General features: G+C 37.6%; 1 long non-coding RNA gene across 2 annotated transcripts in view; it reads right to left on the bottom strand.

Annotated features, from left to right (window-relative positions):
• The window catches only part of LOC119700505, a 40,724-nt gene that overhangs the window by 12,871 nt on the left and 4,886 nt on the right, over positions 1-22,967 (bottom strand). For both annotated transcript variants that reach the window (XR_005256792.1, XR_005256791.1), the window contains exon 2: positions 14,613-14,728. This is a non-coding gene — a long non-coding RNA (uncharacterized LOC119700505). The remainder of the gene's footprint in view (positions 1-14,612; positions 14,729-22,967) is intronic.

Consider the following 22,967-nt stretch of genomic DNA (forward strand, 5'->3'; position numbering starts at 1 on the left):
CTATGGCCATTCTGATGATCTGTCAGGAAGCCAATACTATTCAACACCTATATGACTGATTATACCTCAATCCCTCACCAGACAACCAAACAGATGTCACCATCAAGGATGCCCAGTGGCTGCTGAATAACATTTCTGCTGCAGTGACACGGCCTCAATCAGGATGAAAAGGGATTTTCTCAGGGAGGTAATTACTTCTTACTGATATCAAATCTGAATGTTGAAAACAGTAAGACTCCTGAACAGCATCTTAGATGGAACAAATTCAAAAATAATAGAGGCATCCAATCCAATCTAGGCCCAGAGTGAATATGAGCCTAGCAACAAATATTTTGCAGAACTAGGCTGAACTCTATTTGAGCAAATATCTTCTCAGAGTGTCAGGGATGACAAATACTGTATTCTTGACTGCACTAACACATTATTCAGTCAACATAACACATTTGAGTGAAGAAATACTCTTTGCTTTGAACTGATCTGTAGAAATGCTACCCAGACTCAGGCATGGCATTCCAATATATTTCTGTTATGTTTTGCATAAGCCATTTCTAAGGAGAAAAAAACCTTGTGAAATACAAAATTTACACTAAAAACAATGAGTAAGTTGATGGTTCCATGACTTATTGCAGTATTAGAACAGTAACCTGTGTGTTTTCTTGCCTCCTTGAAATGCACTGTGATAAACATGCTGAGTTACTGTTAATGCTAGTGATATGTAGTCTGTTCACACAAGAAGAAATATATGCCAGATATACATCTATCACAGCCTTTGTAAGCCCTGGAAATAAAAATACATTCTTACTGCTATGTAGTCAGGTTTCTTCCTAGAGACAAGAGTAGCATTTTAACTATCTTCTGAGTCTCTACTTTATTTCACTCTGTTGCCACTTTGCAACCTTTTTTTCTCTGTCTAGCCTAGCATGGATTTTTTTTTTCTTTTTTTTCTGAGGAAGTTTCCCTTTGTTTTCAACCTCTCAGTAAGCTCAGTATGGTCAAGAGTTAAATGTGTAAGGTTTGTTTATTGAGTACTTTGGCTACAACCCAAGTAGCTCTTAAAATGTAAGTTTTACTACTTCATTTATACTCTAAACAACTATTATTATTTACAAGGATTTGGGCTAGAGCTGTTTAATGTGAATGCCTAAAACATCATGCATTAATCCATACTGAAGCAGAGGCCTGGTTTACTTTAGCATTGACTAAAACTGGCTTTGCACCAGGCCCAAATTGTACAAAGTTTTTTTGATGAATCAGATACTTAAACAAAGCCAACTGAGAGGACCTAAAGAGGCTACATGCAGGAGATATCGCCAAATTCCACGCAAACAGCAATGTGAAAATATAAAAAGCCAAATGTTTCCTCAGGAAAAAAATCTGTAGAAAATATGTAGCTTAAATCTGGCCTGTTTTACATGTTAGGCATGAATATTTTTTGGACTAGCACAGAGGAAACCTACAGCTGTCTAACTGCAGATCTCTGAGCTCATCTGCACTGATGAGGAACGAGACAGTGTTAAGACAGGAGCCAAATACTGCTCTTTCAGCTAACACATGAGAGATTGTGTGCCTTCCTGTTTGCCTTGCATGATCCCTGATGTAGTGATGGAGAGGAGCAAGGAGCATCTGCCAGCTCAGACTTCATGTCCGGGCACACAGACAGTACGAGCATTGAACTATTACTGTGACAAGATGAGGAGCCAAGTACAGTCTTACCTTCCTGCTGTAGGCCCAAAGGAATGTGCCATTACTTCTCCTGGTTTTTCTGAAGGGTTTCCCAGCTTCTCCTCAAATCCCTTCAGAGCTTGTCCTGCCACCCTCTTTTGAAGGTCCCACAGAGGGGGTCACACATCACCCTTGGGCATGTCATTGTGGGGCTTCAAATGCTGAGGCGTTGGGAAAGGAAGGTCTCGGCAGCTTTGGAATCATGGGTGTCCACAGCTTGTTCAGCTTGTAGGTGTGCAGCAGTCGTTGTAGGCTCAGACATTTTACCAATGTTGTGTCACCAGAGTTTATTATGCCCTAGATGTGGGTACACTGCCACATACATACTTCAGTATGTATTTATAAACAACTAGTAAACACATGTTTGCATAAACATTTACAGCAGATTTCTATAGGGAATGCCATGAAAACAGTTGTGAATTAGTGTACCAGAGTTTTTACTGCCTCTGTGACAAACCTGGTAATGAAACATGCTATCTTCACAGATAGCAGCATAGCAAGGGGTGGAAAATTAACAATGACCTTTATTTGCTAATAAAGAAATTATAACTTGACTTGGAGACTCAGTAACAGCTACTTAAAATTAGAAACTTCATCTTCAGAATACCTTTTCACTCTGTGAGCAGAACTATTTTAGGTTTTGTGCAATACTGTTTAAGACCTGCTTAAGGAAGATGCTTAGGCCAACACAGTGCTTTTTAAAACCTGGGTGGATAAAAAAAGTTTCAAGTTGTGAATTGCCCTTGAGGAAATTGCAGACTGGGCAAGAATCCCATACAGCCTTCAAGATCTGTTGCTAAAGCTCCCTTTGGAGCTTAACCTCAAATCCCTGGTGTAAAAAGCCTGAAAAGGACACAACAATTTTCTGACAGTCCTGAGTTCACAGCGACACAGGCCTCTGCAGCCCAGCTTCGGACACAAGGAGAGTAATTCAGAAAAGAATGTTGCTATGCTGCAGTATAACTGCATCTTAAAACATCATCTGAAGAAGAAGTAAACTTGTGTTCTTCCAGATGAAGTAATTTTATTGCTGTAGTTTAAGGGAAACAATTATCAGACTTACAGAAAACACACAATCTTTCTGAGAGATCATGGTTGTTCTGCAAGGAAGACCTAAAATCTTGAGCAGTATCACTGCACACAGCAATACAATCATGTAGATGCTGGAAATTGCAGTTGCCCAGCTGACAGAGCTAAACCCTCACATGATGCTATCTGCTTAGACTTAAATGCCAGTTTGGGCAGATTCCAGTGAAGAACATAAAATTATGGCTCCATGATTTCCATTCCTTGTGTTCTTCTAAAAAAAAGATAATATCTTCTGGTGTTCTCCAAAAATAAAATCAATCGTTCAATCCAGAGAGAGAATAAGGATGCCAACATAAAAGGTGCTGGTAAAGTGTCATCTGATTCTGCATAAGTCTCTGAAAAAAATGTTTATTTGAACTGAAACAGGTGCTTTGACAGGCATTAGGATGAAGACAAAGAAAGTTTAAAATTTCCTGATATTTTTGAAAAGACAAGGACATGTAAGCAAACAAGACATTTATGGGATTTTAAGGAGTTAAAGAACATTTTCAGTACAGATCAGGATGACAACATCTGTGAAAACTTCATATTGCTTGAGTTTTAGACCAAGCAGTTAAAATGTGAGTTGAACTGAAGAGCCTTTCTGACTGTTATTACTATTTTTTATTATATGCACGGTGCTGACAGAGCATTCTTGACTATGCATGGCACAAAGATCACCCCTTTCCTACCAAGGAGAGGGGGCTTGTAAAATTTACATCCATAATATGTAATTGATACTCATACACTGTTATTAAGTCAATTCTTCTAGGTTTTGCATACAATGGCACATTATTAGGAGGGCTTTGAATGAGAAGTTGTGGGTAATTTGGCAAACTCTGAATGGGAATTTGGCTTCCTGCATGTTTTCCATACATATATTGTCTGTCTGTGTCTAGTCTTCTTTCCCCATTAATCTAATTTCTTTCTGATTGTTCTTTGCATCAGAGGTTTCAAAGAAAAAAAAAAGGCAAAAAAAGCACAAAGGGAATATTTAAAATTATTTCCATGTCATCACATGGAAACCAGAAAAATGTTCCATAGTTCCCATAAAAAAAAGCTATCTTTTTAAAAAGGTAGTCTTAAAGAGCTGCTGAAACTTCCCAGCTTCATTTTTTTTTTTTCATAGAGCCACTGTTTAATTTACAGTAAGTCAAGAGGCAGGAGGGATGATAGAGTTAAGCTCATGCTGTTGAGAACAATTATCCTGGTGCAGAGACATATGTAGCCCCAGAAGGTTGAACAGACCACCATAGCTTAAAGGCACTAAGATAAAAAGGCACGTGCTGCGTGAGCCCAGTGGGAGCAAGGCCACAGCCTGCAAACAGAGCCCACTTGGCTTCATCTGATTTGTGCCTTTCTTGCTCTCCCTCCCTTCACTCTTTTTTTTTTTCTCTTTTTTTTTTTTTTAAATTTTGATTTGTTTAATAAGACCCTGGTGCATTCATTGGAAAGAAAAAGAGAATGGTAGCTGGGAAAGCAGGACAACATCAATGTAATGTTTGCTACAGTCAAAAATAGCTGGGCCCAAGACTCATGGCAGCCTCTCTTTCTAAAAGATTGAAGACACCCCAGTAAGATGTACAGTAAAATAGATGAAGTCAGGGGACATTTAGATTCTGCACCAACTGAATAGCAGCAGCAACTATTCTTTTTTTCCCCCCCTGTCCCATTAATCATGCTGGTTAATTGTTGGGATAATGATTTCACAAGTTCATGTAGTACACAAAAGGATTATCCTTGGATTGTGCATAGCGCCTGGCATTTACTGCTGCATATGCCAGTATCTCTGCATTTAAATGCAAGGATGTTTTTCATTCTACTTTTTCCTATTGTCCAATTTTGCTAGAAAATAAATTGCATGTTGTTGTCAAGGAGGGATATAAATGAAGAGAGAAAATTTAAGATAGCAAGTAATAAAAGAGATCTCATCTTTTTTCAAAAGGAGAATCTAAGGGACATAAAGATAGAAAAACAGGAAAATATTTTTGTCATATAACTTGTTTTCATACCTTTATAAAAGGATTCAATCTTTTTTTCAGTGTCTAGGTATTTCATCTCTGTTTTAAAAAAGTGGAATTTCTAATATTTTTGTCAGCTGAGTTCAGATTTCTAAAAATAAAAGACTATCAAGACCCTTTTCTGTGATTTCAACCCTCACTGTCCTGAAAATTGTGATACTTATCTGTCACTGGGGCTAAAGGGAAATTGCTTATGGATGTCTGTAAGAAACCTATCTGAATTCTTGAGCACTTCATTCATACTTATAAAAAATTGCATTTTTTTACAAGCCAAGAGATCAATTAAAATGTGTATTATCCCTCTCATTGTTTTTTGGAGTGATATCAATTTATTAGTGTTTTACTCTAGTGCTTTTTTCCCATTTGCATAAAGAATTTAATTTTTTTTCTCTAATGAACTCTGCCAAATCCATTCTAAATATTGTTGATTCCCATCTCCAAAGAGAAAGGAACGTACAATGAGATCTCACTATTGAGATCTTTCAAAAACTTTTAGTTTTCCAGCAGGGTGACTTATGAGGCTTTATTTTTTCCAATGTAATCATCGAGAGAAAGACTGACACTTTGGCAGTGCCAAAGCTTTAATTCTGAAAACTTGCATATTTATTTGGGACATAAAATTACACACCAAAAGAACAGCAGATAAAATGTAATTTGGTTTCTCATATTTGTGCTCTTTTTTTTCCTTACAAATGGGTGTTAAGTAGAGAAAAGTTGTTGCCATAGTAGTATTTTATGATGTCAGATATGTACAACTTGCTCTTCTCTCTCTCTCCTTGGAAAAGCAGCTCAGCAGTAATCCTCACAGCTTATTCTGCATGCCTTGAGCTACGGTATGAGAAACTCTTTTGTGACATTTTCTTAGCTGAATTTTTGTGACTCCCTATTGCAAAAGAAATGGCCCTGTCTGAAAAAAGCCAACAATCTCTTGGCTTGAAATCATAGACATATGTTTTACCAGAGCTAGGAATGGAAGACTGATAAGAACACAACCCAAAGTGACCTGGTTATGGCCTCTCTTTGTAGTAGAGGCATCAGGGAATCCTTTGCTTTCTCATTGACATAAAATTCAATTTCATGATGCAATGCAAAAGGTGAAATTTATTCTGGAAGATGTCTTAGGGTGTCCTGTTTTCAAGTGTCCCCTTTAGATGCAATCCTAGACCAAGTATTTAGAATTACTGACTCAGTCAGAAATAGTCTTGTCTGTTTCTTGTAATTCCATGTCAACCTCCCTACTCAAAAAGTATCAAGATGTTAATCTTCTCAAAAGGCAAAATTCATGTTTCATTTCAAAATTACTGCTTTCACTTTCCCTCCTCACCATCCCACGGCAACAATCAGATCACAGAAGATAAGCAGTACCTTGTGATTGATTGGGAGTGTCATATCACACTGGCACATCACAATAAAAAATATCTTCAACTTCCCTTCACCCCTAAAAGTTGCATGATCTTGAGTTGCAAGTAAGTTTGAAACCACTGCAACCAGCACATTGTAACTCCATGAGTAGGAATGAAGGTTAAATTCAAAGGCTAAATTATTTATTGCAAACTATTTGCTTAGTTCAGGCACTGAAGAACAGTGGAACAAATGGAATTGTTAGATGCAACACGTATTAGGAACAAAGGCTGAAATCCCATTTCTGGTACTCCATGCTTAAATTTCCCCTGTGCTTTAAGAACTGCAGTGTTAGCTTTTCTCTCTCATTAAACTGCCTCTCTTCTATATTGAACCTAAGTTGTATTTTTTTTCCATTTTCAGTTTACCTAAAAATCACACATTCTGAAACATCCAGTAGGTATCAATGATTGAAAACAGAAATGCTCTATGAAGTATTTGTACAGACTGAACTGTCCAGGGAGGTCATCTCATCACTTCCATGACAATATACCATGGAAGCTAAAACTAATTCAAAATGTAGAAGATTCATCTCCTTGTCACATTGCAGGAAAACTGCAGTGAGCATGGACACAACTCTGGAAAGATGGTGAGCAAAGCCTGGGACCCCCCACCACCAGCAGCCCTGCCCCCACACTCATGGTCCATCCCCCCTTTTCCATGCAGCGTCGGCCCAGCGCGTTTGGTCAGCGAGGGAGCTGCTGCTGGATCCTGGACGTGGCACTCCCCAGCCAGGCACGCACACCCTGGAGCTGGTCTGTGCTCTCCAGCTCAGCAAGACCAGCTGAAGGCACATAAACCTTTCTGCAGGCCCCTGGGAAGCAGGAGGCACACTAGGTCACTCTAACCCTTCTTTCTGCTACTTATGAAGCTTTAATGCTCTGTGTTATTTTTATGTACTGCCTCAGCATCTCACAGCCAGGGGAGCATAGCATTTTCGTCATTTAGAGCCAAGCTCTGCCCTCGCTTACACCCATGCAACTCATGGTCCTGGGAGACAAATGCATCTGCCAACAAAGTATCATTTAAGTTCCATTTCTTAAAAAAAAAAAAACAAAACAAAACAAAACAAAAAAAAAAAAAAAAAAACAAAAAAACAAACCCACCAAAACAAATAGAAGGATTTTGCAGCAAATGAAATGGGGTCAGTCAAGTAATACTGAGCCAAGATTTGAAAGAGTTAGGAGCTAATTTGCTGTGATACAGTGCATTATGAACATAGTAGAATACAGAGGCTACAGCAAGCTGAGTGTGCTCTCTAGTTACTTCTAATTCATGAAAATAAGCCACATTTCTCCACTTTTGCATAAAAATGGATTCTAAATGGATTCTTTCTTCCTCCAGTTCTCTATAACAGTAAGTAGTCATAGTTACAAAGCTAAATTTCTTGTGTAAGAGCACATGAGTATTACAGCACATCTTGTCAGTTAAGGCATCTGAAATCCCATCCTGAGGATCCTCAGTTACACCAACACTTTTAGAGATAAAGCTCTCAGATGTCCATTCTGACTTTCTACTTAGGGAAACATCCCGTTAACCTCAATGCACCTTTTTTCTTTCTTTCTTTCTTTTTTTTTTTTTTTAATAAATTTACCAAACAATAAAGGTTCTAACAATTAAAGGACAGAATAAAGCAGTTTGAAATCCCAGTTACAAATTTATTTTCCCACTTTTTTCAGAACAGGCTTCTTTGCTAAAAAGGCCCTCAAATATTAACATTGCTGCTCTAGGCTGTGTGTGAGTTTGTAACAAAGTCATGGTTTGGATCATATAAAAGCAATCTTTGGAAATGTCCTTAGCTCTGTTTTCAGGACATTCTTACTGAGGAGAAGTGTTGCATATCCAAAGGCTTGAATAAAGCCTTACATCAATGCTCTTCCCAAGACTAAGATATTCACATCTATTTTCTAAGCAATTGCTGCAGGTTAATGCTGCAGAACAAAGGTGGTGGGAAGGGGGGCTGTTCTCCAGTGAGAGCTACCCAGAGCTCACACCAAACTCTGGAGTTATGAAGCCAAATACCTTCTGCCTCAGATTAGCAGATGTGTGCATGGAAAACTGCTTTTTTCAGCTCACTGGTTATTGCTGATCTCTTCAGTGCTGGTTGCATACTGATGTGGCCAAAAAGCAGAGCTGTCTGTTTCCTGCTAGAGCTACTGATGCAAAACCCTCAAAATGCTAAACTGAGTTAATTATGCTGTTGCTCTGTTGCCATCATCCCCTGTTTATTCACTTATGGTGCAATCTGGCATCGTACTGGAATTCATTCCAAATTATGACAGCCTTTACTTTCATTTTGGTCTAAAATTCCTAGTTTCAAAGAAATCATTTGTAAATTTGGTAGATTTTCATAGAAAATATCTCCTGTGAGTCAGACATTTATTTTCAGGGTTTTCAAACATTTCAGAGCTCAGGAATAAATTAACAAGAAACTGAAAACATTCAGAATTCCCCAGCTGAAATTATTATAATATTTTAACAAGTTTGGAGTGTTTTTTTCCCAGTACTTGGAGTGTTTGTAGCACAAGTCAAACATATTTATAGACTCATAGAAACTGTGTTTGTAAGAGACCCCTCTGGGTGTCTCAAGACCATTTTTCTGCTCTGAGTAGGTCTCTTACCAGCCTGAGAGCAAAATGGCTGTGCCCTTTCTTAGCTGAGCAAACTTGCAAACTTCCAAAGATGGAGATTCTTTAGGTTTTCTGGGTGATTTGCTCTGGTCTCAAATGACAGTTTGTAGCAGAAGTCAGATGTATTTATACTGCAACAGAGGAGTGATAATAATTCCCTAAATTTAGATGGAGATACTTAGATGGTGTATGCTGTCAGGAGACTTCAACCAGAAAGAATAAAAAAAACAATCAACCAGACCACCCCTCCCCCTGCAAACCAGCTGGATAGTGGGGGTCACTTGTAAGTGCAAAACAAAGGTGATCACCACCCTCCAATCAGTTCTGCTTGCTTTATTTTGATTTAGGATCCAGCCTAGACCAACCAACAAAATCTGCACTACAGAGATAAATTTTACTCTCACAGAATTGTAATCTCTAATGAAAGTAAGAAACTGGACTGTAGCAGGCTATTTGTAACTACACTGATGTTTCTGCAGTGCTTTGACCATAGCAGTCTATCTTATTTCAGTATTTAACATTCTGCCTTTTCCTTGACTCAACAGTCAATTCCTCTTCTTCTGAATACTTTTTGTTTAGCTACAATAGAAAATTAATTCCAGCATAGAACTGGCTGTATGTGGTGACTAAAAAATGCAATTCTTATGTATTTACACATTCTAAGAATGTGCGCATTTATAGCCACGTGTTTGTGTATATAGTATATATCAACATGGATCTGGAGATAAAATTGGTAATATAAAGATAGATATAAATAAACATAATTATAATTGCTAGGTAGTTTCATACTTGTAACAGAAAATACACATTCATTTATAAAAGATTATCTAAATATTTAATTATGGAAGGATACATTGTCATTTTAAAATACTCATTTCCAGCAGTCAGAGAGTTATTCTTTTTGTTTCCTTTTTTTAAGCTCCTCTTTCTTTCTCCCTTTCTTCCTAGTTTCCTCAGATATAAGAGAGCTGTTCATGCCTCCCAAGTGCATTGAGTCACATTCTGAAATCACCTGCAAACTTGTATTAGGTATCCATAGTCATTAGGTGCCTCTGATGGAGCTATAATGAGATGGCACTAACTGATGGATTAGACCTTCTACTCAAGATGAAGTGAATGCAGTAATCTTTGAGGTGAAATGTGCCACAAAATAACACAACACTAATGATATTTCAAGATTAAATGTGTCTTTGTGCCCCACTGAGCAAAATATACTGATTCATTAATAACAAACTAGATTGCTACCAAATGCACGCTACCAGCACAGAGTTTATATTGCTTATTCAGTATTCATACATTTGAGTGGATACACTTTTGAAGAGATTTTAGGTAGTTAATGTTATTTAGGATGGAATTACTCTTTATACCTCAAAAAGCTGAAGGACTCTCCCAGCTGAACAATGTTATCAGCTCTCATGCAGTTACCTTAAGACTTCTATGGGCACATTCTGCACTGGTGCTAACCTGAGGACCTTGGTTTTCCCCTCTCCAAGACAAATCCAATTGCTGTCTCAAGAGGGAGCGAGCATGATGTATTTTTCCCATAGGGTTGTATTTGTCCTTTCTATGAAAATCCCATGATATTACATGCAGGAGGCCATAAGTTTGCACAGTGAGTGATATGGGAGAACAACAGCTATGAGGATAGCTGTATTCATTTTCTCATACTCTATTTTTTGTTTCAAGACCTCTCAGTGTGAAATTTGAAATTTATGTCACACATAACCTAAATGCAACTGCATTATCTCTTCAACACATTGTAACACAGAAGTTCTGCTTATTCCTATGGATATTTCTCATTAAGTCTGGTCTTTTAAGAGATAAATGTTGTTTTGCCACACCTTACCTGACACCTGAATGCACATTTTGACCTGAGTGCTACAGGCTTCATGCTGACAAAGTTCTCTCCTTGCAGAATTTTTTCAAAGAGCTTTTGGGTCAGGTTTTTGCTTGTGACTCATGAATAAAAGCTCTCAGTGCTTCCTGTAACATTTCACTCAAGGTTAATCATTATATAGTATGGAGACACGTGAGAAAAAAAGACTCCCCTGCCTATACACTCTCCAGAATACTTTAAACGCCAAAATCCTTGTATTCTTCATCAAACTCCCTAATTACTTAATTAAAACAATAGTATGTGTGTAATAACCAATTGCAGAGATTTAATTTGCAATAATTAAAACAAAGTGAAGCCTTTATAACCTGACACACCTTAGAATATCCTCTTTTTCATCCCCTTTCTGAACTCAAAAATCTTCTCATCTTATATTTTTACTCATCATACCTTAGTTTCCTTGACGGTGCCTGCTGCCTCAGCATGTACTGAATTTACATAACATTTGCTCCTGTCCCCTAAACCTCACTGCAATCCAGCACAGGTTTCACCCTGCCAGCATCACTGGGTCAGTAGAATACTGACAGGCATTTTCAGACCTAGCTAGAAACAGATAAGATCATAAGTTTGAAGCTTGCTCTCTACTTGTCTCTTCCTGACCTTGCAATAGAGGTCTTCTCAAGATCTGAGAATCTCCTGCTCTTGACAACCAGTTCAAGAGAGCCCTGCCTGGATTTCACACCTGTGGCAGACATTGACCACCAGGCAAATGAAACCATTTCCAATTCCTCTGCTCCCCAACATATACTGAGGTAATTACCAATCTAAAGGAGCTAAGGGTTAATTGAAAATCATAGGCTCTTTCAGATAGTATCAAGCCTGCAATTCTCCAGAGCATCCTGAAATAGTAATTACTCAGTGAGCACTTTTCCTTGTGCTCTCACCCCCTGAGGGTGACCTTACTCTACAAAAAATGCGTCCATCTCTTGTGTGCTTTATGCATCTTCCCCATGGAGTATGCATTTTATGTAACAGGATGATTAATTCTTCGTCTCGCATCAGGGAAAAAGAGTTCCTTGAAGAGGCAAAGTAAAAGGATTGGGGTGATGCAGTCATCCCTGAAAGAGACTTTCATGAGGCTTTGCTTTTCTTAAATGGACTTGTTGCTGGCAAGTGAGAACAGAGCAGGTTTGTGCATACTATTTGAATGTAATTGTTTTTCAATTTGTCTCCTCAGTATTTAGTGCATGCTGGGCATTACTTGGTATACTGTACTCTATATCTGCTCTTCATACCACTTTTACCTGTTTAGAAAGCTACAGTGCATCTGGCTCTGGTATAAAAATATAGTCAGCATTACTGGTGGATAGGAAATTCAGGACCATGTAAACTATAAGTGTTGCATTGGATTTAGTGCCATTGAAGAGATCCAGTTCCTGTGTGCTCCAGCTCAACTTCCACTTTTCCTGAACATTTAGCCAAGAGTTTCATTCATAAATATTCCTACTTACAGTCAGAGCTCTGTCTCAGTATGGGAGCACTGTCTATAACCTTATCCCATAAAATTAAAGGAGTGGATAGAATTAGGCATCCACATTTGCATATTTATAAGTAGCCTGAATGTCAAGATCAATGTCCTTTCCTGTCTTTGAGCAGCAGAAAATTTGTAGGTTCCATCTTGGTGTAGGAAATGCTGATTCTGTACACAGACCAACAGGTGAACCAACCCAACTTGTTCTTTCCCTGCATGGTCCCAGAAGCCCATCATTTCTTTCACAGAGCTTGAATTAAAATCAATTGTTTGTCCTGGGTCACTCCCTGCCGTAATCAACACACCATTCTTTTTTTTTATCCTTCTCAAGCTAACAATACATCTTTAGTGAATCAGTATACTCTCAAACCCTAGAACTGTCCTGGTTTAAGACTACAAAAATCTTGATGAATGCTGCTGATAGAAGATCCTGCAGATAAACATTCATTTCAAAGATACCCAATATACTCGCCTTAAGCAAGTTCTCCTGCATGTGCTATCATAGCTAGACTGTCTCCAATATCTTCTTAAACTTACTGGTATTTCCAAGTGGTAACTCTCAATGCAGTGATGTCTAAACAGTAAAAAGACTTTTTAATATAATGGGGGAAATCCACAGCAGAGCAAGAGCTTTAGTTTAGATCTCCTGATCCTCACTGAAGCCCATTGACCACCACTCCTGTAAAAAAACCCAAAACAACAAACCCCAAAAAGAACAATGAACAAGCAGAGGACTAAATACACGATGAATGAAGTATCAGTGTCTGGTAAAACCATTGGAAATTTGTAGTGCTAACTCAGGTAATTTATCTTATTAAACCCTGGGGCCCACTCACTTGTTCTTAGACTAAATTACCTTTTTCTTTCTGCTTTATTTTGATGCAGTTTATTTTTTTTAATGTAATTTTGGTACAGAATTGCGAGGAGGTAGCTAGTGCATTTATAGATGCATTACAGGCAACAAAGGTGACACATCTGTTTTATCTCCTTATCCCACATCTGGGAAATCTCTGCATTCTTCACCTGGCATGACTTACCACATGACACAGCTCAGTGCAGACAAACACACAGAAATGGGAGAAAAGTTCTTGGTTTGTCACATCAGCTCAGTGTCAGCATTTCACTCAGCCAGGACCTACTCTGGATAGACTCTCCCTGTTACACTAGGATCAGGCATCTGTGAGCAGTCCTCACTTCAATTATTGAAAGAGAGCACTCACTAAAACTCAGGGACACAAAAGCCACCCTGGGCAAAGTGTCCACTTTAGATATATGTCCATTGTGCAGAGTTAAGTGCAGGTCACATTTCACCATGTAAACCTCATTGTATTTATACATTGCATTTAAAGCTTGTTTAGAGCATCTTCCAGACTTTCCATTAAAATTTTCATTTGAATAAATAAATATATAATTTTGAGTTCAAATATCAAAATTTTGGATCAACATGTACAGATCCTTTTGGAATTTACATGAGAACTTTTGAAACAGATTATTTCCACCTCATGACTTCCACTTTCATAAGAGAATACAAAGCAGATAAAACAGTGGCTACTAAGCAAATCCTACTTTCAGGTGACACTGAAACACTTTTTGAGGATATAATTATGAAAAAACCCCATGAGATTTCAGATTTCATTAAAATTCAAAAACTCATGTGCTGTTTTAAAACATTGTGTGATAGGCATTCTGGGTGGGTTTTTTTTTCAGTACTTGTATGGATATAAGGCTGAAAGCTTACAGTAAGTAAAATATTAGGCCAAATAAATGAAAGTGACTTTTTGTGAAAGCAATGTTTTGTAAAAAGGCATTATTAGGAATTTATTGTGGGAAGAATGTCTGGTATGAGGACCAATTTGAGGGAGCTCTTGTTCATCATTACTGTAGTTTGTCTAAAAAGCTGCCTTAAAACCTATGTGCTCAGCACACCAAATTGTGCTCATATGGCAGGCATTTCTGGAGGACCAGTAGAAGAGAGTCTCCTGAGAAAAAACATGAGCTGAGTACTAGTTTGAGCCACTTTCATGGGGAGCTGTGAGCAGGGCAGGAGTGCATCAAATTGACTGGGTCCTGTTTTCAAAGAGAATCCAGGAAATGGCCAAAGAGCCCTTGGCAAACTTCTTGTTTGATTAGGGACCCAAAACTGCAGACACAGGCTTCTGAGAACAGTCTGAGCTTTGACAGATCAAGTAATTGAAAGGCAAGAATCCACTGACAAGCCTGGAGACAAGTATGTACACAATCTTTTGCAGACATGCATTTAAGATGTCTGTGCTATGGTATTGTGGTCCAGACACAGATCTTCTAAGAACAAATGCAGTCATATGGTAGGAATGCTCATAAAAAAGGCAAATTTATAACATTATTGGCTGAAAGGATGAGGCATGATCTACTGTTGTGAAACTTACCTTATTGTTGTGAAACTTCTCCAAGCCTGTAGTGACCTGAAATGAGTGAGTTTAGCAGTTTTGTTCTTGAAGCTTGGTTCTAGTGTGAGGGTAGTCTTTGTTCTCCAAGTGGGATTCTGCATTACAGAGTGAAAAGTAAAGTAAATTTTCTCATCTAGAAGATTTTTATGTGATGTGTTCAGTGTTATAAGTCTTCATTTTGATTTTGTTGGGTGCAAAGTTAACTTTAAAACTGTCTTTCTTCCAAAATAAACCCAATGGAAGATGTGGTCCTATGAGTTTGTGGGACATCTCTAATTTTTCTGAAGAGGAATCATGAAAGTTCAAACTGAGGTGCTATACATAAGAAGTCTCATGACTGCTAAATAATTCCCAGTAGACAGTCATGAGCAATATCCATGAGGCCCCATTATTAGTTTAGAAAAGCCTTAGTTGAACTCTAATAGCAGTTCCAGTCATTAATTGCTGTAGTTAACATTAAGGACTGTAAAAGCTTAATAAACAGCTTTTCCATTCATACATAGGATGCTTATAGTGGAATCAGGTACTTACAGAGCCATACCTGTGGGATTACATTTGAAGGAAGAGCACTTTTCAAATTGTACTCAACTTATATGTTATTCTTTGATATTTTCAGAAAAAGAAATCATAACTATGAGATGAAGGAGGTTTCTTATCACACTGGTAGCATGGTAGAATTCATCTTTTTATTTGTTCTTATCCATGGTGCTACATTATAGTTTTGGGTTTTTTTGGGTAATGGAGTATGTAATCTTCTGGGACCACTTGGTTGTTCTTCATTTCAGCAAATAATCACAATTATGACAATGATTGTAATGAGAATTGAATTCATCATAATTTGAACCAAATGCAAAGCCAGGGAAGAAAACAGCTCAACTAAGAAAAAAGCCAAAAGAACCCCAAACTTGTTGCATAAGTTAGGCAAAATTGTTCAAAAAGATGTGGAAAGAATAAAAGGATGGAGATGACCTTATCAGTTATCATTACATTTTAAAAAGCATAGCCAAACACCAAAGCATCCAAAATTTTGAAATAGTCCACTGTGGGTAATAAAAGCATCAGCCAGTATTACCACCAGAAAGAGCAGGTAGTATGTCATGTTGGCTTGAGAGAAATGCATAAATATCCATGAGAATATGATTGCAGAACCCATAGGGTGATATTAGAAAGACAAATTTAGAAATGAAGGTGTTAGGAAGGAATTTTTTGCAGTGGTGATTAACCACACTTTCTTCCTAGTGAGAAGAGATGGTTTATTTCAATGATAGCAAAACCAAAGTCCATATGTAGCAAGACTCTTTAAGGTATTTTTAGTTTCCTCAGTAACATGTAAATCCTCCCATTTCTTTAGAGAAACAATTGTGTTAATTCTAATGTCCCTCTCAAATTCCAACTGGATAGTTGCATTTTTTCTACTTATGTCATGACACAGTTGTGACAGGAAGAAGCTTCATTCACCTGCCGTCTCAAACTATCATGTAATTTTACTATTAGTTTCTTGTTGTGTCTCCCTGCAGAAACAGTTGCACTTCACAAGTGGATTAAAAAGACTCCTGGACATTTTTTGTATATATATGTATATAAGTGACCTTTAAATTATATTGCTGTTAGATGATTTTAATTAGCTCATAATTCTGAAAAAAACATTTATCTGGCTCTTTGGACACTGGGATGACTTAGGAAATGGAATCTTTTTCTCCTTGAAAAATGTGAGTGAAATACCATGCACAATAGGAATTTATAGGCAGATCCCAGCTAGTCATAGAAAGAAGAAGTATACGGTCTTGCTTTTATTCAGTTTCTGTGGGAAAAATATGGGAACAAAAGTATTTTTATCTAGTTTTAGTTCTCAAATTCATGTTCAATAAAAAGATACAGCACCTTTTTACTCCATTAAAAAAACACCTTTTTTCCTTCAGGCCTAGGGCATTAAATATTTCCAGATTCATCACTGCAAAATAAAGCGAGTATATCCTTCATTAAAACTGATTCACACAGTGTCAGAATATAATGTCATAAAATCATCTTTTCACCTACTGTCTTGAGAATGAGCTCTGGTCCTTCCAGGCAGTGTTGTCTCTTTTCCTTGATATCCGACAGCTTCCAAGAAAACATGTCCCTTAAGTGGAACATTTTATGCCATTCAGAAACCTTATTGACTGTAAACTAGAGATGAAATGGACATAGCAACTAGCAGTCCAGATTGATACAGCTGTCATTATATGCTTCAGCTAAGTATTAATTATCTATATTATTCCCACGTAGGTGAATTTATTTCCTTTAGTTTTCTGTGTTTGTAACAGCATTGTAAATACTGAAGCTAATAGCACAAACTCTATTTTCCTGCAATGTACAGAGCAAGGTGTTGAGTTTGGAAAATCTCAGTCATGATCTGGTGACAGGGTAACATCTATTTTCTGTGCATTCTTACAGAAGCCAAGATTCAAATGAAAGCACATAAAAAGGAAGTTCTTTTCATTACTGCCTCAGGTTATACCATGATATAATATCAGCTGAATTTTTCTTCTGATAATCCATGACAGTTTTGCCTTGGGCCAGCCTACAGAGATGATGAACCTCTTGTGCTCTGCACAGTGTGGGCAAAACCAGGCACTAGCAGTTCCCTGTGTACCTAACACCCACTCTGGATTAAGGCAAGGCTCTCATTTGTTTGTCTTTGCCTGGACAAAAAAAGCAAGACCTTGACATCGTTCTGCTCTGACTATATAAATAATTCCAGTGATTTTGGGATCACATGATTTAAAGAACTATGGGAGCCCTAACTTAGAGAGCATCTGACTTTTTGGATATCCAGATCTATGGAATCAATGTGGGCTGCAACATGAATTAAAGTCATTCTTAGTCATTCATACAGATGTAGCTATGTAGCTCAAACACTGCCTCAGGTACAAGACTTCTATGGTGGGCACTAATTTAATTTTTTTAGATCTCATGCAGACAGAACATGTGTAAAGACCAGCTTCAATATAGTGCTAACCTGGACATATAACTGCTGAAAATGTATTTGTGCTTATATTAGTAAGGAATATGGTACAACAGGAACAAATCTGCAGAGCAAGAGTTTTGATGATGCAGAGCAGCACCCAGAAACACTCTGACCATGGTCTATTTTGGAGTAATTCTCTTCTAGCCCCGGGGACTGAGCATCTATTAGTACTTAGAGCACATTCAGGGCTCTCCCCATGTCCATCTTTTGGTTTAATTTCACCCATAAGGCAAAATAGTTGAGCACATATTCTGAGCACATAGTTCATGTGCTCAAAATCACTCTTCAATTGATTAAAAAGGCTGGAAAGAAGGGGCAATCAGGAGATTTGCTTAGAAATTTGTTTCTTATACTGAAAAAGAAAATAAAATGGTAATAATACAGATGTGCCCACCATTGATGTCTATACAGATGAAGACTACACTTGTCTATGTATTTTGGCCAAACCCTAAGAGTTAATATCTTGGATGGCCCAGGAAAAGGCTCCTTTTCTACTGATGCCACTGAAAAGCCACACTTTCAAAGCTATCTTTGCATTATTTCTGGTTCATGAGCCTGAGAGGCAAAACCCTGCTCCCACCAAAGTCAGCAGAAAATTTCCCACCGATATTCATGCAGCTATGATTTTGCCCAAGATAACACTTTCTTCAGCAATAAAAACTGGAAAAGACTAGATCATGACATGTTTTTTCCCTATGTGGTAGGTGGCTGGCTGGCTGGCTGAGGACACCCCAGGTGCCTCAGCAGGAAGATGCTGCAGACTAGCAGAAGCTGTGCTCTTGGGATTTGTCTTAGACTTTAGTGGTGATTCACATCCCAGTTCCCAGGGAGAGCAAACAACACTGTGCTCAGAATCCCAGTCACAGGATTGAATCCAATTCCACTTGGTATTCAAGCAAGTCACCTCAGCTTCTGGTCCCTTCACTGCCTACCCTGTATCTTGGTGATTTCAGCTGTAAGACCAACTCTGTAAGGTCACTTTCCATGCTTCTGTGGGAAAGCTTTGCACAGCAGGGAGCTCTGAACATGACTGGTGCTGACCTGAAACAAATACCAGCATCAAAATAGGTTGTTCTCTGAGAGAATTGCTGTTCCTGTCTCTCCTCTGAGCTGCCTCTGAAGTTTCTCATCTTGCAAGAAATAAAGGATTGGTGTCATGGAGGAAAATAACCTGTCACCCAGGAGAATTATGTTTTGTGAGACTTATCTATTCCTTATCAGTGTTGGCACTTAACTTATACTAACTGAGCACTGATCAACGGTAGTGGAACTTCATGGGAGCTGCCAGTTGCATTGCACATTTTACTTGAAAAGTTTCCTGGAACTGTATTTACTTGATATCCTACTTTTCTTTCCTCTTCTTTTTCTTTAACAGTTTTTATTCACATGTGAGTTTCTAGCAGTTTCAATATGTAAAAACTCATTTAGACAACATTAAACTGGAGAATTCTCCACTGTATAAATTTAATTCCAATTACCCTTATTCCCTTGTTATCTGTTGGTTATAATATGAAATTTGGCATATTAAAGAAGATATAATTTTCTCAACAGCTGTAGAAACTGTGATAATTAAAGGAAAATTAATCTATTTTATTTTGATGTTTCTTTAATCATATTGCAAGTATGAGAATTTTCTTATCAAGGTAAGAAGTCATCAATTCTCATCTGTCCATCTATCTATATATACACCACAGCATCACACTACTCTGAGCACCTTCCCAAAATGAAAATATGGAAATAATCTTTATCTCTTTCTTCTCCCTTCAGCCTGTAGAAGAAATAGATTGCCTGATTTTAAAGTCAACAAGGACCACTAGGTTATTTAGTAGGAGATCCTTGATCAAGCCTTACATCCAGGTATGCCTTTATTGAACCACAAGGATGTGATTTCAACTCAGGCAATTCAAGACAGGCAGTCAGTTTTGATATGAAAGCTCCAAGAAATGAAAAATTCAGCACTTCTTTCAGCAGCTTCTTCCAGTGCATGCTGAACACCTGTGTGCCTTCCTTCTGCAGGAAGGATTTGAATCGGCAGGTTTAACTTCTGGGTGCTTGTTCTTACAGTGCCTTTTTCCAGCACATTGTAATTCTCACTAGCAGAGACTATTTTCTCTTCAGAATGGCATGCATGCCATGAAATAAAAGCTTACGTTGGTGTCCTCTGGACAAATTAATGAGATTTAAATTTCTGTGTTTTCCGTTGTCAGAAGACTTTTGGATCACCGGTGAGATGCATGGAATTTCTTCAGTACTTTTTTAAACTATGAGGTCCAAAACCAGACCCAGAAGCTTTTTTGGCACAATTGGTACAAGCTGACGTGGCAAAACCATTTTCCACATCCAAATACCTGCCCTCTTTTGCATATTCAAGGACCCTAGGCCTTTGTCATGGCTTTAAGGCTGTGGGTCATGGGGAAGAGTTTTGTTGGCGTGGTTCCTAAAGCATTTGCAGTCTATTTGCACAGTCATTTGCTCACCTTTAGCTGTGAAGGACAGATTTCTACTACTCCAGTCACTAATTTCTAATAAATATTCTATCAAGCCCAGTTCCCATGAAAGATGTCATATATTGATTCTTACTATGCAGGGCACTTTAATCTCTTGAGGAAAACTACAAAGAAAACTCAGTTCAGGCAAACCTAACTCTTATGTACTTACAGAGATGAGCATACAGTAAGCCAGTGTGACTAGATTCATCACTGGAACAGGTCATCTCACCTTTTAAAAACAAGTGATGTGAATCCCTCCAAAATTATAATTAAAGAAACATTGACTGGTCTTGCAGATATTGACCAGAGCCTTTCTCCTCCTTAAACTTTCAGTCGATCTATTGAGTATACAAATATTTATCTATATCAGTACCATTCATTAAAAGCTACTTACAGTATACTTCTGCAACTAATTAATAGCTGGTTTAAGTAGATATCTTATAATATGATACTAAATAAAGATAATCAGTCATTCTTAGGAGAGTGCAAGTAAGAGAATGTCCTTAAAGATAAGTTTAATTCCAGTTAAACAAGATGTATTGTAAGAGTTCCCTTATACATTAATTTGACATCCAAATCTCTGGAGAACTTTTTGTTCTTTTCCTACTTTGCTCAGCATCCATTTTACTTCCCTTCTGGTCATTCATTACAAAGAGGAATTGGGTTGCTGTGCTCAGACACCACTGCTGAAGCACTACCCTGAGCTATCTGTTTCTTCAGAGTCTAGGTTCAATTCCAGTTGTTTATTGACTTGCTCCGGGTTTCTCAGAACACCTGCTTATGGCCAATTGCAGGCTGACTGCACTGTCAGCTGGAGGTCTGGGTCTGGAAAGGGCAGCAGAAAGCCTCTCCCTGAGAATAAGCAGCCCAGCAACACCACACTTACATTAGATTCTACTGTGAATTCCATGAATAGTTAATAACAGGCTAGACTATCTTTCCCTAGTTGGACGATGAGCATAAGCAGCATATAGGAAAAAAAAGCCACATGAAAGGATGAAATATATTTGGTGTCTTAGTTATCACAGTAGAGAAAGAAGAAATGAAAACTGCATTTACCTTTCTCTGGGTTGCAAATTTGTATATTGGAAGATTTTCATTCCCCGGAAAATCTCAGTACAAGAGACTATTTTTCACCTACTAAAAATACCAATACTGAACTAAACCTAATGCAAACGAGGTCAGTATTTCCTTACCACTTGATAATTTATCCTTAAAGGGCTAGAAAAAATAGTAGTTGCAATGCTTAGGCATGCCTACATTACAGTAAAGAAGATAGAAATTCCATTTTCTTTTGCCACTGCTGATAAGATCCAAGAGAATTAATCTGTGGAGAGACACATGAATATAGCACCTTCCAAAGGCAATCAGTTTTGCTGAGAAAAGTTGTTATAACAAAAGTTTTCTACTTTCAAAGTGTGAAATCTGCCTTCGTCTGCACATATCTGAAAAGAAAAATGTAAAAACACTGAATTACCAGAGAGGTATTACTGATTTAGTATAGCAACATTTGACTTTGGACACTTTGGCACTTCAGAAAAATTTCTGGAATTAATCACACAAGTCCTACTTCAGTTGCTAAATCAATGTACAATACATTGTACAGCTTGATCAAAACAAGACACACAGCACTTGTTAGGTCTCACATGCAATTCATTGACATTGAAGAGCCCTCCCAGGTATTTCACTGAGATGTCAGATATAACTTCATAGATGCACTTTGAAATCAAGTTTTGATCCCAAAGCAAAAAGAAAAGTCATAAAGAAAACAAGACATTTTCTTGATAGTCATCAGCCTTTCCTGGAGACTTGGAAGAATGTTCTGGAAGCTTTTCTTCTAGCAGTTTGATTCTCTGCTGCAAGGAAATGGTATTAAAGTATTAAGGGCAAAGGAACAAATGGGAATAAAAAAGCCCAGGAAAAATTTCCCATTTTCTGGAGAGCACTGTATGTTCTTTCCATTTTGTTGCTTTTTTTTTTCTTTTTTTTACAGTAGAAAACTGTTTTACTGTTTCAGCCTCTGAAGAAGGAGATGCAGTAACATAGGCTGCTCAGAGGAGTAAGGAGGCCTTATCTACCAGGTGTGCTGTGACCACTGGTTATGGAAAACAAACTGCAAAGCAGTTTTAAAGCTGTTGCACTCCTCCTGGTAGTATTGTCCCCTGATCTTGTGTTGCCTTTACAGTTTGACTATGCAAAGAGTGTGAAATGTCATCAATCAAGTCCTAGTCTTTCTTTCACTACTTTGCACATCTTTACTGTAGTAGGAGAAACTAGGCAAACTTTTGTGAAAAAAAGAAGCAGTTGTGGAATTGTGGGGGTTCTTTTTTTATGAACTACTCTATTTGAAAGTGGTATCTTACTGGTATCACTTAAAAGAATTAAAAATAATTGAAACAATGATATGAAGAATCTAAACCACATAGATATAAGTCCAGAAGCAGCAGTATAAGAAAGTGAGATTTCTTCAATGAGGATATGGACAGTTGAAAGAGAAACATTTAACTATTCTTAACTTTTAATTTAAATAAAAGAATGAGCTTTTTTTATATTAAAATCATGCAACAAAGTTAGGATTTTCTATTATTTTAAAAATATCACTGTATATTTTAAAATAAATATAAATAAAGTAAATATATCACTGGATTTTCTGTCAATGAGTTTGTTTACCAATTATAATCTTCATGTTAAGATGCCTGAAGTCAGGTGAAAACTATTAGAGGTCAGAAAGAACCTTTATACATTTATATCCATGAAACAAATCAATTTTTTTGCAGAATAAGGATGAAAAGGTAGAGGGACTTTTTACTCATTAACAGAAAAGAAACCACTTCTGAC

Source organism: Motacilla alba, chromosome 4, assembly GCF_015832195.1.
Source record: "Motacilla alba alba isolate MOTALB_02 chromosome 4, Motacilla_alba_V1.0_pri, whole genome shotgun sequence".
NCBI classification, from domain to species: Eukaryota; Metazoa; Chordata; class Aves; order Passeriformes; family Motacillidae; genus Motacilla; species Motacilla alba.